Source organism: Macrobrachium nipponense, chromosome 43, assembly GCF_015104395.2.
Source record: "Macrobrachium nipponense isolate FS-2020 chromosome 43, ASM1510439v2, whole genome shotgun sequence".
In the NCBI taxonomy this organism is placed as follows: domain Eukaryota; kingdom Metazoa; phylum Arthropoda; class Malacostraca; order Decapoda; family Palaemonidae; genus Macrobrachium; species Macrobrachium nipponense.
In genome coordinates this window covers 37,377,946-37,392,229 of record NC_061104.1, presented here as the reverse complement: position 1 = coordinate 37,392,229, position 14,284 = coordinate 37,377,946, and the positions used below count along the sequence as shown (strand labels likewise).

Genomic DNA, 14,284 nt, shown 5'->3' with positions numbered 1-14,284 from the left:
GCAAATGTTCGTGCTATTGTGAAGAACTCGTGTATGATAATTAGTTAGGTTACAATAAAAAGTTTGTGCTATTGTGAAGAATTTGTGTATGATAATTAGTTCGGTTCCAATGAAAAGTTTGCGCTATTGTGAATTCGCACAAATTGAATCGCATAATATTATTTCTTCAGTAAGCTTTAAAAAGCATTCAGTGCTCCTAATGAACCCTTTCTAGGGATGTTTGTGTGTTTGTGGCTTGAAGCACAGTTTGCGAACTGGATCAAAAATTTGTTGAACAACCGGTTTGTAACCAGATTTATTCGTGAACAGGACCGTTCGTGAGCTGAGGTACCACTATATATGTCTTGCTATAATGGGCGTTATGTCTGTCCGTCCGTCTGTCATTGAATCATGGCCAGACAGTTGGTCCAATGGGCATGAAACTTGGCAGGGTTATAGTGGGGATCCCTAAGACGTTTATAATGGGGTTTCAAGCAACAAAAGGCACCAAAGGCGCAGGATGGGGTGGGGCGCCTTCCTGAAACAGGGCTGGTTTAGCCCCCGTAGACTTACTAACATTACAAATTTATCATACCTAATTTTCAGTGTACGTAGTAAATATGACTTTCAATTTTTGGTAAACGTACTAATTATGACTTACTATTGAATACTGTGGGGGTAAGATATCAATGGCACCAAAGGGGTTCAGGGTTGGGCATTATTATTATTATTAAAATAGTTTAACCAGCCCACTGAGCTGACTTTCAGCTCTCATAGGGCTGGCCCGAAGGATTAGATTAAAATTAAAAAAAACCATGTCTAGGCCAGAGGCAAAGCTCTGGAACCGAAGTGTTTTTTCGGTGTGATGACGAATGAGTGAAAATTAAACTAAAAAACTGCACAAAGGCACACACTCACACAGGAACACATGCACACTATAAATACATTTACTCATATATCCATATTTTCATAAAAAATAAAATCAGAATAAGTTAAGTAACATTTAAAAGTTTTGTTTTAAAATTCATTAGTCTAATAATTTTCGTATTTTCAAAGTTTACTTAGATTTATATTTTATCAACTAAATTGCGCTTCTTTAAGAACATAAAAATGGGCATGACTGAAAATGCAGAGGATTCTGACAAGATTTTTTTCATAGATCTGTTTCCAAGTGTCGACAGTCGTTGCTGGTTGTACTTTGGGCATTCGCATAACCACATGTTTGACGGGGGGGGTGGGGGGGAGTTTATAACCTCCCTGCACTCTGCGCACTCAGGAGCTGAGCTACGTGGGCTGCTCATTAAGTGTCCATGTGTCAGACGGGTATGGCCTATACGGAGACGTGTCAGAATTACTTGTTCATGTCTTTCTCTCTGATATGATGAGCTCCACTTTGTTCCTACTTCAGGTTTTATTTGCTTTAATTTGTTTATTTTCTGACTCTTCATTCCAAATATGTTGCCATTTTCTTATAATACCCATCTTTATGTATGTTACATAATCACTCACAGGGAGATTCACACTTGATCTTGTCATTTGATTTGCTTCTTTGGCTGCTTTGTCGCGTCTTCATTTCCTTTGATCCCTACATGGGCAGGGATCCAACATATTTCTACTTTTTTCCCAATAATATCTAATTTGTGAAGTGATAATTTAATTTGTTGTACAATATTTTTTGGTTTATAACTCTGGATGGCTTCTATGGCACTTCTTGAGTCACTAAAAATCACAAAATTATTTAGTGATGTTTCTTTAATTATTCTTATGGCTGAGGCTATTGCGCAAAGCTCCGCTGTGAATATTGAAGCTGTATTGGGTAGAGAGAACTGATATGATCTGTCCTGGGACACTGCAGCATATCCCACTCCATGTTCCGATTTAGATCCATCTGTGTATATTGCATAATGTGGACCTTTTCGGTTTATATGCTCTATTGTATGTTGTCTATGGTGTGATGGCGTATATAAGTATTTTTTTGATAAATATTTCAATTGTGTGCAAGTTTTCATTTTATTCATTGTCCAAGGCGGAGGTAATTTTACTACTGGAGGAATTTGTATATTTACATTTAGTGACTCAAACAGTCTTCTAGCTCTATTGGAAACAAGGGGGTGGATGATTTGTTAATAAAAATATCTCTTTGTTCAAATAATTTTTTTGTTGGAGAATCGCTTGTCTTGATTCTCAAAGCACTCTTCATTATTACAAGCTCTCTATGGAGAGAGAGAGGTAGTTCACCACATTCAACCTGTAAGGAAGATGTCGGTGATGATTTAAAGGCTCCTGAACATATTCTAAGGCCCTCATTATGAACTGGGTCCAATGCTTCAGTGTTGCGTCTGATGCCGAGCCATATACTTCGCAACCGTAATCAATTATAGACAGGACTGTTGCTTTATACAGTAATGTAAGGGTTTGTCTATCGGCTCCCAAGTGGTGTTTGATAATTTTCTAATTAGATTTTAATGCTTTTTTACATTTTGATTTCAAGTATGTTATGTGAGGTTTCCAGTTTAAGTGAGTATCAAACACTAAACCTAAAAATTTTGCAGTTTGTCTAATTGGTATACTAAGATTTCTGATTTTTAAATCTATCACTTCACCATTCATCCACCATTCTTTATACACTACTGCTTGAGTCTTATTTATGGATAACTTAAATCCTACAGATGAGGTCCATTCATTTATTTTTATTATACTTTTATTAATGATGCGTTCTGCATGTTTAATACGAGAGGCTGAATAATATATCGCAAAATCATCCATGTATAGGTTGCTTTTAATTCCAGTAGGCAGATTTTTTGATATCATTGATTGCAAGGGTAAACAGTGTGCCACTAAGGACACTTCCCTGTGGTACACCATTTTCAAGTGGAAATGTTCTTGACAATACATCATCAATTCTCACTTGAAAACTACGATTTGTTAAAAAATTTTGGATGAATCTAGGTAAATGTCCACGGATGTTGTTATTTTGTAAACTTTTTAATATAGGGTACCTCCAGGTAGTATCGTAAGCCTTTTCAATGTCAAAAAAGACTGCTACAGTTATTTGCTTTCGCTCAAATCCTCTTCGTATATGGTCTTCGAATTGAGTGGGAGTCAAGATTTTATTTTCTCGAATGTGCCATGTTAATCGAGCATTTACCATTTTTTCTAGTAATTTGCATAAGCAACTTGTTAGAGAAATTGGTCTGTAGTTATTTGCATCACTTGGATCTTTTCCAGGTTTGGGGATAGGAATTATTATTGCTTTACGCCATTCATCAGGAAATAAATTTCTAAGCCATAAATGATTATAAAATTGTAACAAGTATGTCTTTGCCAGAGGTGCTAAGTGGCAGATCATCTCAAAACAAATATTGTCACCTCCAGGAGCAGATTTATTGCTGTTAGTGAGAGCATATTCTAACTCTTCCATATTAAATTTCCTATTATAATATATGTCTTCTATTGTTTCAAAATTTATTGCTATTACTTCTATATATTTTTCTTTGTATGGAAGTGGTCATCTAAATTTCTATCACAACTTACATTAGCTAAGTTTTCTCCTATTATGTTACTTATTTCTTTAGGATCGAGTATTCTTTTTCCGTCTTTTAATATGGCATGTCTGGGAGGTTTCACATGGGTACCATTTATTTTTCTGAATTTTTCCCATATTTTTTGTATGGGAGTATTATTAGAGAGATCTGAAAACATATTTCCTCAATGAAAATTATTCTTCCTTGAATTACTTCCTTTCGGAATTTTGCAGATACTTTGTTGTATATAGGCTTCAAAGCATCAATTTCTAGCAACAATATTGTCATTTTTTGTAAAGTACCTTCTAATATTGATGTTTTATTTATTTTACTGAACTTTCTATTCAAATTATCCAATCGTCTCCCTATAGAGTGTTTTATATTTATTAATCCTGTTAGCTTTTCAGACCACCACGGAACTTTGTGTTTTGTTGGATGTGGTTTTGATTTTGGTATTGCTTTATCAGCAGCATCTTTGATGTAATTAACAAGAAACTTATTAGTTTCATTATGATCTTTTAGATATTCAAATGGCGGTATACTTCTTGTATGCATTTCATATTGCTCCCAATCTGCTTTATAAATGTTATAGTGAGGAACATGTTTTGCCGGGATTATTTGTAAAAAGGAAATTAATATTGGGAAATGATCACTGGTGTACAAGTCATCAATTGTGTTCCAATCTAATTTGTCAACTATACTTGTTGAACAGAGAGTTAAATCTACAGAAGAAAATGTTCCATGCGTTTTTGAATAATATGTGCTAACTTCATCATCATTTATACAACACATGTCATTTGAATCTATAAGCTTTTCTACTTTACTTCCTGTTCTATTTGAGTTTGAACAGTTACAATCCCATATTGGGTTGTGAGCATTAAAATCCCCTAATATTATTATAGGTTCTTTGATATTTTTAATAAATTCGCCAAGTTTATCAATATTGTAATGTTTTTTTTTTGTTTTTTGGTTGTGTTTATTTTGGTTGTAAAATGTATAAATTATTATATTAATATTTTTTTAATTATCGTTTAATTCTGAATTCTAATACCTGATATTTGGAGGTCAGCAATTTTTACTGGTACTTTGTCATAACATACTTTGTTATGTACATATATGGCTGTACCTAAATTTCCTTCTTCTTCCTGTGATGTTGATATTAAGGTATATTTACCTATTGTTGGTATTGTATCATTGACATGTTGTAGACATAATATCATTGGTTCATATTCCTTTAATAACCTTTGTACTTCTCCCAGGTGTAATCTGGTCTGTAGACCATTTACGTCCATTGTTATAATATAACTATTGAAAATATTATGTTATATCGGTCGTGTTTATTTTCTTTTTTTGTATTATTATCAATTTGAATTTTTTCTAAAACTTTTATTTACCACATTCAGCTGTTATCTTTTTATAATATTTTAAGTGCTCAATACACATACATCCATTTTTCCATGGGTGTTTAAATCGGTGGCCTCTTTCTTTCTATATTTCATAAAATTTCTTATAATATTTGTTAAGCAATCTTTTGTTATATTTTTGTTATCATTGCACAATGCAATGAAGCAATCATTGCAGCCACAGTGTTGTCATGTACATCTACTGCTTGTTTGTTCTGTTATACCAATTATTGGTGATGGAGTAACCTCATCACCTTTGACATAGTCACCTTCATCCATGGTATGGTTCTCCTCCATTCTTTTTTTTGGTGTTTTGGATCTCTGCATCCATAGGTTTTATTATTATTTTAGGAGATAAAGGTATGTTCTCACTTTGTTTTTGTTCTTTCTTCATATCTTTGGTTTTTGGTTTGACCGATGTCTCTTTAATTATAGTTGGTTTCTTTGTTTTGGGTGGTGTTCTCTCTAAGGTCTTTTTTTTTGCTTTAATTTTCGGTACATCACAACTTCCTCCTTCCACCTCTGTGGTATTATCTTCTTGTGTTTTCTATTTGCATTAACACCTCAAATGAATTTGATAGAATATTATCCAATTCATTTGCACCTGTTTCGTGATTCTTTACTATCTTAGTTTTATCCTGTATATTACTGACTTCTTCTTGAGACTTACTTTGCTGCATCTTGTTACTTCTGTCTGTATGATTTTTTGTATCAATACTGGTTCCAGTTATAGTAGAATACGTACGTTTCTTAGCGGGATCTTGAATTCCTCTCACTTTCAATTCTAATTTAGCCTCTGCTATGGACATGCCTGTTCTTTCTTTTAACATTTTTAATTCCGTATTGTATATGTAATACATGCATTCTTTGGATCTTGCATGATGATTCTGACCACAGTTTACACATTTAGGCTCACCGCACTTCCATTTGGTGGTGTGTTCTGTAGATCCACAGTAAGCACATACCGGTTCATTCCTGCAATTTCTCTGTGTGTGTCCATACTTACTGCAATTTTGACACTGCAGTGGCTTTGGTATATAGGGTCTTAACTCTCTATTTTGTCCTAAAATTTTTATTTTTTGAGGTAGTTGTGAACCTTCAAATTTTATTTTGCTATTTTCTACTTGTTTACTGCCTCTTTTACTTGTAATATCATATACCTCGCAATCTTCAACATTGGGATATCTCTTTTTCAAAGAGTCTAAAAGCATTTTCTTATTAATTGGTTCATCATTATTGTCTGGAAGTACAATGGTACCCTGAATGCTGTTCATATTGTCATGTTTTTCCACTTTAACATTAATAGTATCTATAATTTTTAAAGACAAATAGTCTTCTGACTGGCTTTTTGTTGTGGCTTCTATAAGCCAAGTCTTCTCTTTTATTTTTCTGAAAGACATTTCTGTCGTTGGATGTCTGTTTAGTAAAAAAAATTTCTAATTTCAAGGCTGAAATATTTTGTTCAGCTTCCATGGTTAGAAACCTTGACCAACTTCCACTCCCAAAGAGGGAGTCAAAGTGAATCAAGGTTGGGTCATGACGGTACCGATATTTCTTTGGTTTAATATATGGTATTAATGTTTTAATACCAAACTGGTCTTTTTGATTTGAGCTTCCATTAGATTGGTCCAAATTCGTGCCAGAAGTCGTAGGGATATTTTTTAAATTTTCCATATAATAAATTTGCAAACTTCGTCCAGGATGAGGTCCCTCTCACCAGGGAGGCCCAACAGGGGGAGGAGCAATACTGTTACACAGCGGTAACTACCCTGGGACACTCACCTGGATATACGCCATACCCACAATGCCTTAAGGGTCGTCAGAAAATTCCCATGAGAAATCGGACCCAGCACTGCGGGCATGGCTTGACATAAAAATTTCCCCTCGCTCAACCACGTCAGGTACTCTAGTTTTACGGGTGGAGTGGCATGCCGTCCAACTCCACCCTCCATCAAGTTAAAAGAGCAGTCAATTCAATAGTCCAAAACTATGCCAAGGTCGTCAACGAAAGGAGGAGAAGTGAAATGGGGAAATTTAAAAGGAGGAGGAGTAAAGGAGTTAAAGGTCCCAATGTTCAGTGGATCCACAGCAGAGAGCGTAGCATAAGGGGCATACTCTCTCTGCAGTGGATCCCTAAGCCCCCCACCATCGTCAAGGAGTTGGGATCAGGGGGTCAGGGTTGGGCGAAGAGAGAGAGAGATGAGAGAGAGCGAGAGAGAGAGAGAGAGAGAGGAGAGAAGAGCGAGAGAGAGAGAGAGAGGAGAGAGAAAAGGCAGTGAGAGATGGGGAGAGGAGAGTGGAGGGGGTGTTAGGAAGAAAGAGGGTAAGAAACAATAATAATACTAAAATGGGCATTACGTCTGTCTGTCTATCTGCAATTCAATCACGGCTAAACAGCTTGACGGACTTAAACCAAACAAAAACTATTGGATAGGGCTTTGATCGAGGAAGGTTTATAGCCTAATATATATACTAGGGTAGTGACCTACCCGGCACTGCCCGGGAAAACTGAATGACGGGCCACAGGTAGGGGGAGGGAAGAGGAAGGGGGAGTTTCTGAAGTATAATACAGCAGTGAGTTAGAAGTACATTCATGTATACTGAATCCATTATGAATTCATGCAGTATGCTGAAGACAGATCCTTGCATGATTCTCCCCAACTTTGCTGTGCAGTTGTGCAGTTTATTTCACACAATCGATAAAAGGTCTGACTGTTGTTGCACAGCGGAGATGATATTTCTCTTCTAATACAGAAATGTAATTTCCCCTTCCCCTTCCTTCACCCCCTAGCTTCCCCTCACCCTCCCAATTCCACCACCCCATCCCTCTTCCCTTCTCTTTTCTCCCTCCCCTTTCCCACCCTATTCCCTCCACATCCCCCTCCCTCTTCCCACCCCCTACCCATTGCCTTTCATTCACAGTTTTCCTGAGCAGCGCTGGGTAGGTCAGCTAGTATATATATATAGGAATAACCGTAATCTTATCTTATACACTAAATCCACAATTCCTAGCATACTCATTCTTTTTTCATTTATTTCTTTTTCATGCCTAACACTCAATATTACAGTTTCCTTTGCATGGTGCAATGTAGAAAATACAATGGGGTCCTTAGCAATATACTATTGCTAAGGTCTACTATTGGTGTTTTTGAACTACAAAATAACACTACATTACTATTACTAACTTTCTCAAGCAGTGCTGTTAAGATCTACCGATTCTATACAGCCCTTGGAGATTTCTAAACTAAATACTTACCCTAAATCATTAAGTTCATCATCTTGCCTTGGAGTTTTGTGTGTGTACTTGAAAATGCCATGGCCAAACCTGGAAGGTCTTGAGGAAACTCTCTCATCACATTTGCATTCACGAGAAATTGCCTCACATGCCTCTTTAACCTATAATGAAATGTCAACAGATTTATTTACAATTTTTAGAAGAGTTCTTGTCAATTTGCACTTCTGGAATATACTTAATTTTAAAATATCAACCAAAACTAGGATAACATATTCATATCAACAGGTTAAAAAGGCTTTTCAAAGAGGTAATTTAGCTGTTCAAATCTTGGTAAGACTTCCTACTTCATCTGCATAATCAATTTAAAGTTCAACTAATGTCTTAACAACCACCTTCCCAAAAATTCTAATGAAAGAAAACATTCCTTAAACATGTGTATGTTCTATTTAACAGCTTTTGTGAAAAATATGCCAGACTAACAAGGTAAATGGGCATATAGGAGGTCAGGATTAAGGTATTATTCAGAGGAATATTTGCCTGTCCTACCAGTTATTACTGGTTGAATCATTCACAGTGGCTGGTGGCTTTGCCAACTTATTATTAAGGATATAGTTTGACACTATAATATTCTTCCACTTTATACGAATTTTACAGTGAACCCACAGTATTTGCATTCTCGAGATTCACGGACTCACCTATTCACAGATTTTTCTGTGGAACCCATCTAAGAATTATATGCGGGCTTTTTCTGTGTAAGGCATCTATAAGAATATTTGTGGGTCCCCATTATCTGCTGATGCTAATTTTTTCGTACAGCAATATTCTGTATTTTCATATTAAATATTATAATACTTTTATTATTGTAATAAAAGTATTAAATCACATGAGTACTTACTGGTGATGAATGTTGATTATAGATGATATTAGTTGTGCAATCTGATGAATGATGATGAAGATAGACTGCACAGCAAAGTTAAGGTATTACATTTCCTCTGATGGTACCTCTTCACCTCCTTCAGGAGGCACTTTGTCAGGAATTTTGGGCGGCTGCATCATATAGAGGTACAGTTGGGGAAAAGATTCCTTTTACCCCTGGAGTTCACGAGGCTTTGTAAATGGCAACGCCATTTTAGTTTATGTAGTAGACGAGCCTCATTTGTGCAGACCTCTCCTTACCAGTTACATATATTTACTTACGTATTTCATAAAAACTAAAATACGTTGATAAAAAAAATGTGTGAACAATTAGGAACGTGAAAATTTGGTTTATAAATTTTTTTTCTCAGGATTAAATAAAACTCTTTACAGGAGGGAATTACGTAGAGTAAAATCATCGTGCTCCTAAGTCTGACAAAGGTGATGGGGGTGGAGGGGGACAGAATGGAAGGAGATAGAAGTTGTTCGAAGGGAAGGTAGGAATAGTGAACTATCTAATCAAACCATGCATAGCTTTGTTAATGCTTGTCTCTAACTCCAAGATCTTTAGAAGCTACTGCGGAATTTCCATTTCAAAAATAGATACTGTTGCTACATTGACTGAAAGTAAATGTCGATGCAATTACTACAAAATCACAATTGTTGTCCACAACCCATTTTTTTTAAGAGAAGAGAGAGACTGTTTGTAAACTATGCTATGACTATAAGTATAACTTATAAGTGATTTTTATAATGAGCATAAATTCGCTTCCAATTATGTTGAAAGGTAATAGGTTCTGAGGCAGGGTTTATGAATAGGGGTGGAGGTGGTTTCTTTTCCAACAAGCTATTTATTCATGAAAGTGGGCCCAAAACTACAGCCTTTCTTAACTTTTGGTCGAGAGAAAAGGTTTACCTTAAACTGTTTTGTAAACCTCAGGAAACTACATCAACCAAAACCTTTTTGAGAATGAACTCGCAAGAGGAAAGGCTTTGCCAACAAGGGGCAATAGTTGCGCTAAAAGGGTGAACCATGTTAAACGGTGCAGTTTCAATACAAGGGAACATGGCATTACAAAGACAATAGTCAGATGCTGGTGGAGGCAGTGGCAGGAATCAGGAAACCTCAAAGATAAACACCGGAGTGGTGGGCCTAGGAAGACATCTGAAGATGCTAGGCAAATTATTGACTGCAATCAAATCTCCTTTTAAGAATGCAGTAGCCATTAGGGACTAGCTGCATTTAGAGGTCGATGGACGCACAGTGAGGAATCATCTTCGTGATGCAGATCTGTTTTATCGGATCCCGTTTAAAAAGGGGAAACTTGAACACCATAAAAGGGATAGATTGGCTTTTGCACGTCAGTATGCTGATAAAACCCTTGATTACTGGGTTCGAGTAATATTCAGTGACGTGAAGACATTCACTTTGGCAACTCACAGGCGACTACACTGCTGGCGTCCAAACAACACAAGATACAAGCAACAGTTCATATATGAAATTGCTCCCAGTGACTATATATTATCATGCAATGTATAGGGGTGGATGCATTTACACGGTGTAGGAGAACTTGCAGAAGTTGGCGGCCGCTTCACTGCTCAGAAATATATAGAAATATTAGAAGAAGTGATGGTGCCTTCTGTCCGTGCATACCCCCTTTCCTATCCTGAAGGAATAACTTAAGCGATATTCATTGTCTTGCTTATCATAATTAGATAATGGCAAGTTACTATAAAGAGTTTCATGGCATCTAATATAAGATTTCCTATTAAATGATACAAACTGATACAAATGATACAAAAATGTTTTTGGTGATTCTTGCTCTATTTTCTTTTATGACAGGATAGTTGTTCTATTCTTAAGCCCACATTGTTAGGCAATAGTTTGCAAAACAACCAGATATTTAACTCCTGGAATGGGCTAGCAAAGGGTGCGACATGAAACCTTAATGTATGGGGAAATACAGTTAACAGTTGGGAGCAAGGACTGCTTTAGGCACACATTACGGGAGTCGGAGTTATGCCGACGAAATCGGAAAATGATTTACCACGTTGCAAATAGGTTGCAGGAGGTTATCACAAACGATGAAGGCTGGACAAGATATTGATTTTTATAAGCTTTAAATGCTAATTAGCTATTAGGTTTCTACTTTGGTGATGGAAATCAACCTAGTGGCAAGTTATATTTTGGTCTGCCCTCTAGATTATCAAAGAACAAAATGATTTATAACTTCAAGTCTGCATAATACCAATGTATTATTATTACTATTAGTAGTAGTAGTAGTAGTAGTAGTATGGCTCACAATAATTCTGTTTGTGAAATATAATTATCACAGTTCTGAATTTTCGAGTATATAAATGAAATTACTGGAAATTTTTCAATGAAATGTGAGACGGTTCACTATAAGGATACCGTATTTCAATGTTTCTCGACCTTTTGAAACACAAGATTGAACAACCTCAGGCAAAGATCAATCCTCCGTAAAAAAAATAAAATCTTTAATCGCGTTGAGCATGGTAGAAATGTTGAACAATAAAAAGCATGGAAGGCATCGTTGATGATATTTTCTGCATTTGTAAAACATTTTAAGTATGCTGATGAATTTCCTTTCCAAAAACAAATACAGTAATACATTTGAATAAACATTTTATAGACATGTTTCTTTAAAAATGTATACACAGTCTTCAACCCATTTCAGAAGACAAGAGAGATTGACATCATGTGATCACACAATTATCTACAAAATAAATCACAATTTATTTTACTTGTCTATTTATTTAAATGTGGCCAGCATTCTTTTATGATATTAATGAGTGAACAGCCAAGCCATGCCATTACTCCAGCCTTTACGTGGAAAACAAATTCTTTCCTCATATACATACATACATACATATATATATATATATATATATATATATATATATATATATATATGTATATATATATATATAAATATCATACATACATACATGTGTGTGTATATATATATATATATATATATAGATATATATAATATGATATATATATATATATTATTATATATATATATATATATGTATGTATGGTATGTATGTATACAGATATCATATATCATATATATATATATATATATATATATATATATATATCTATATATATACAGTGTTCCCCCAGTATTCGCGGGGGATGCGTACCAGACCCCCCTTGGAATAGTTAAAACCCGCGAATGTTTGGAACCCCTATAAAAATGCTAAAAACAGCCTATTTTGTTAGTTAAAACTCAAGAAAAAAACACACAAAAATTTTATACTTGGTTTTTTTAATAGTTATATCACAAAAAGTGCATTTTAAGATGATATCATAAAAAAAAAAATAAAAAGGAATTTGTGGATATTTATCATAGAAAAATACCACGAATGCGCGAATTTTCCGCGAATAATGCGGGGAAACGTTCCCCAGAGAAATCCGCGAATGTGTGAGTCGGCGAATCTGGAGAACGCGAATATGGGGGGTCCACTGTACATATATGTATACATATATGTATACACATACATTTACACACACAAATATATATATATATATATATATATATATATATAATATATATATATATATATACACACATAATATATTTAGTATATATGTGTATTTGTGGTTATATTTTATACGTAAATATTATATATATATAATATATAGTATATATAATATATATATATGTATATATATATATATATCTGTATATATATATATAAAACATACAAGGCAGTACCCCCGGGTTAACGACGGGGGTTCCGTTCTTAAGACGCGTCGTAATCCGAAAATCGTCGTAAGCCGGAACAACGTTGTTGAAAACATGTCCACAGGAAAATTTCACTAATTTGCAATTTTTTCTTAGGGCCGTATCTCTAAAATTATCACTAATTTACTTTTTTTCATGTGCAACACTGTGTATTCACAAATTACTGTATATTTTCAATAAAATACAAGAGAGAGAGAGAGAGAGAGAGAGACGAGAGAGAGAGAGAGAGAATAGATTACATAAAACCATTAAATTCGTTGACCATTGTATGGCATTGTTACTTTCCCAGCTCCAGTGTCACTGGAGTTATGAGGTAGGGACATTGATACAGAAAAAGACAAAGGGAAGAATTTTCATTTGAAATTAGTTATCGTATTATTACTACTTCTATTATTATTATTTGAAAATAAAATGAACACGTGCATCTACCACAAAAAATTCTCTCATCTCAGTAAGAAAAAGGGGTTAAGGGGTTATCCTTACAAGTGAAAGGGAAAGGTCATTTTCATCTCTTTAAAATACTACCATTATGAATTTTGTAAATATTATTACAAAATTCATTATTATTATTATTATTTAGGAAGCAAAACCTCTCTCAAGCATACTTTATTAAAAGTAATGGCTACTTCAGCAGCATTACACTTGTAGAGATCTTCTCTATTTTGCGAATAGCGGCTTTTTCAGTGCTACTTAAACAGGCTAGTAGAGCGCCTATAGAGGTCATGGTAAAATGCAGTGTCAAAATAGGTGTATATATTTGAATTTTACAGAAAACTATGATACCATAGTCATCAAAGTCATTAACGATTTTCTCTCTCTCTCTCTCTCTCTCTTTCTTAAAGCGAGCTTTCGTCTGGAGCTGCCAGACATCCTCGGGCTGGGAAGCTGAGGGTGGACTGATCTTGGTGCGGTGTCCGTCCTCCTTATATTCTGTGTTGACAGCAGGGGGTCTGCCCCATGCTTGTCCTCCTATTGGCTGGTGGCGGTGAGTCTTGTTTTCATTGGCTGCCTGAGCCAGGTCTCAAGCCACACTTTCTTCGGGCCGATGGTTGCGTTGCAGCATATCCTGCAGCCGCCTGGACCTCCTAAGCGGCGCTTGTAACATTGATGGGCGTTGCGCTACGCTGTGGGACGTCACGGCTACTTTGATTTCCATCGGCTGCAGGAGTACCTCGTTCGGGGGTGGCGTTTGTCATCCATAGAGTTGTCATGATCGGTGGTGTCATTGTTGATGGCAGGTATTCTCATACTCGTAGGGAGGAGAAATTCTTCCTGCGTCGTATTCAGAGTAGGTTTTTATTTGCTGGATGAGTAGCGCCTCCAGCAGGCGCAAAACCGTCGGGCATCAGGGCCTTCCCGATGATCTTCGTGTTCTTTATGATGACATCTCGGGAGATGGCCTCGTGATGTTTGGTGCGGGCGTGATTCTTTATAGCCCCCTCTTGGGAG

At 35.8% G+C, this 14,284-nt stretch overlaps 1 pseudogene; it reads right to left on the bottom strand.

Moving 5' to 3' along the window:
* Nucleotides 1-14,284, bottom strand: part of LOC135213885 (uncharacterized) — a 244,949-nt pseudogene that overhangs the window by 162,385 nt on the left and 68,280 nt on the right.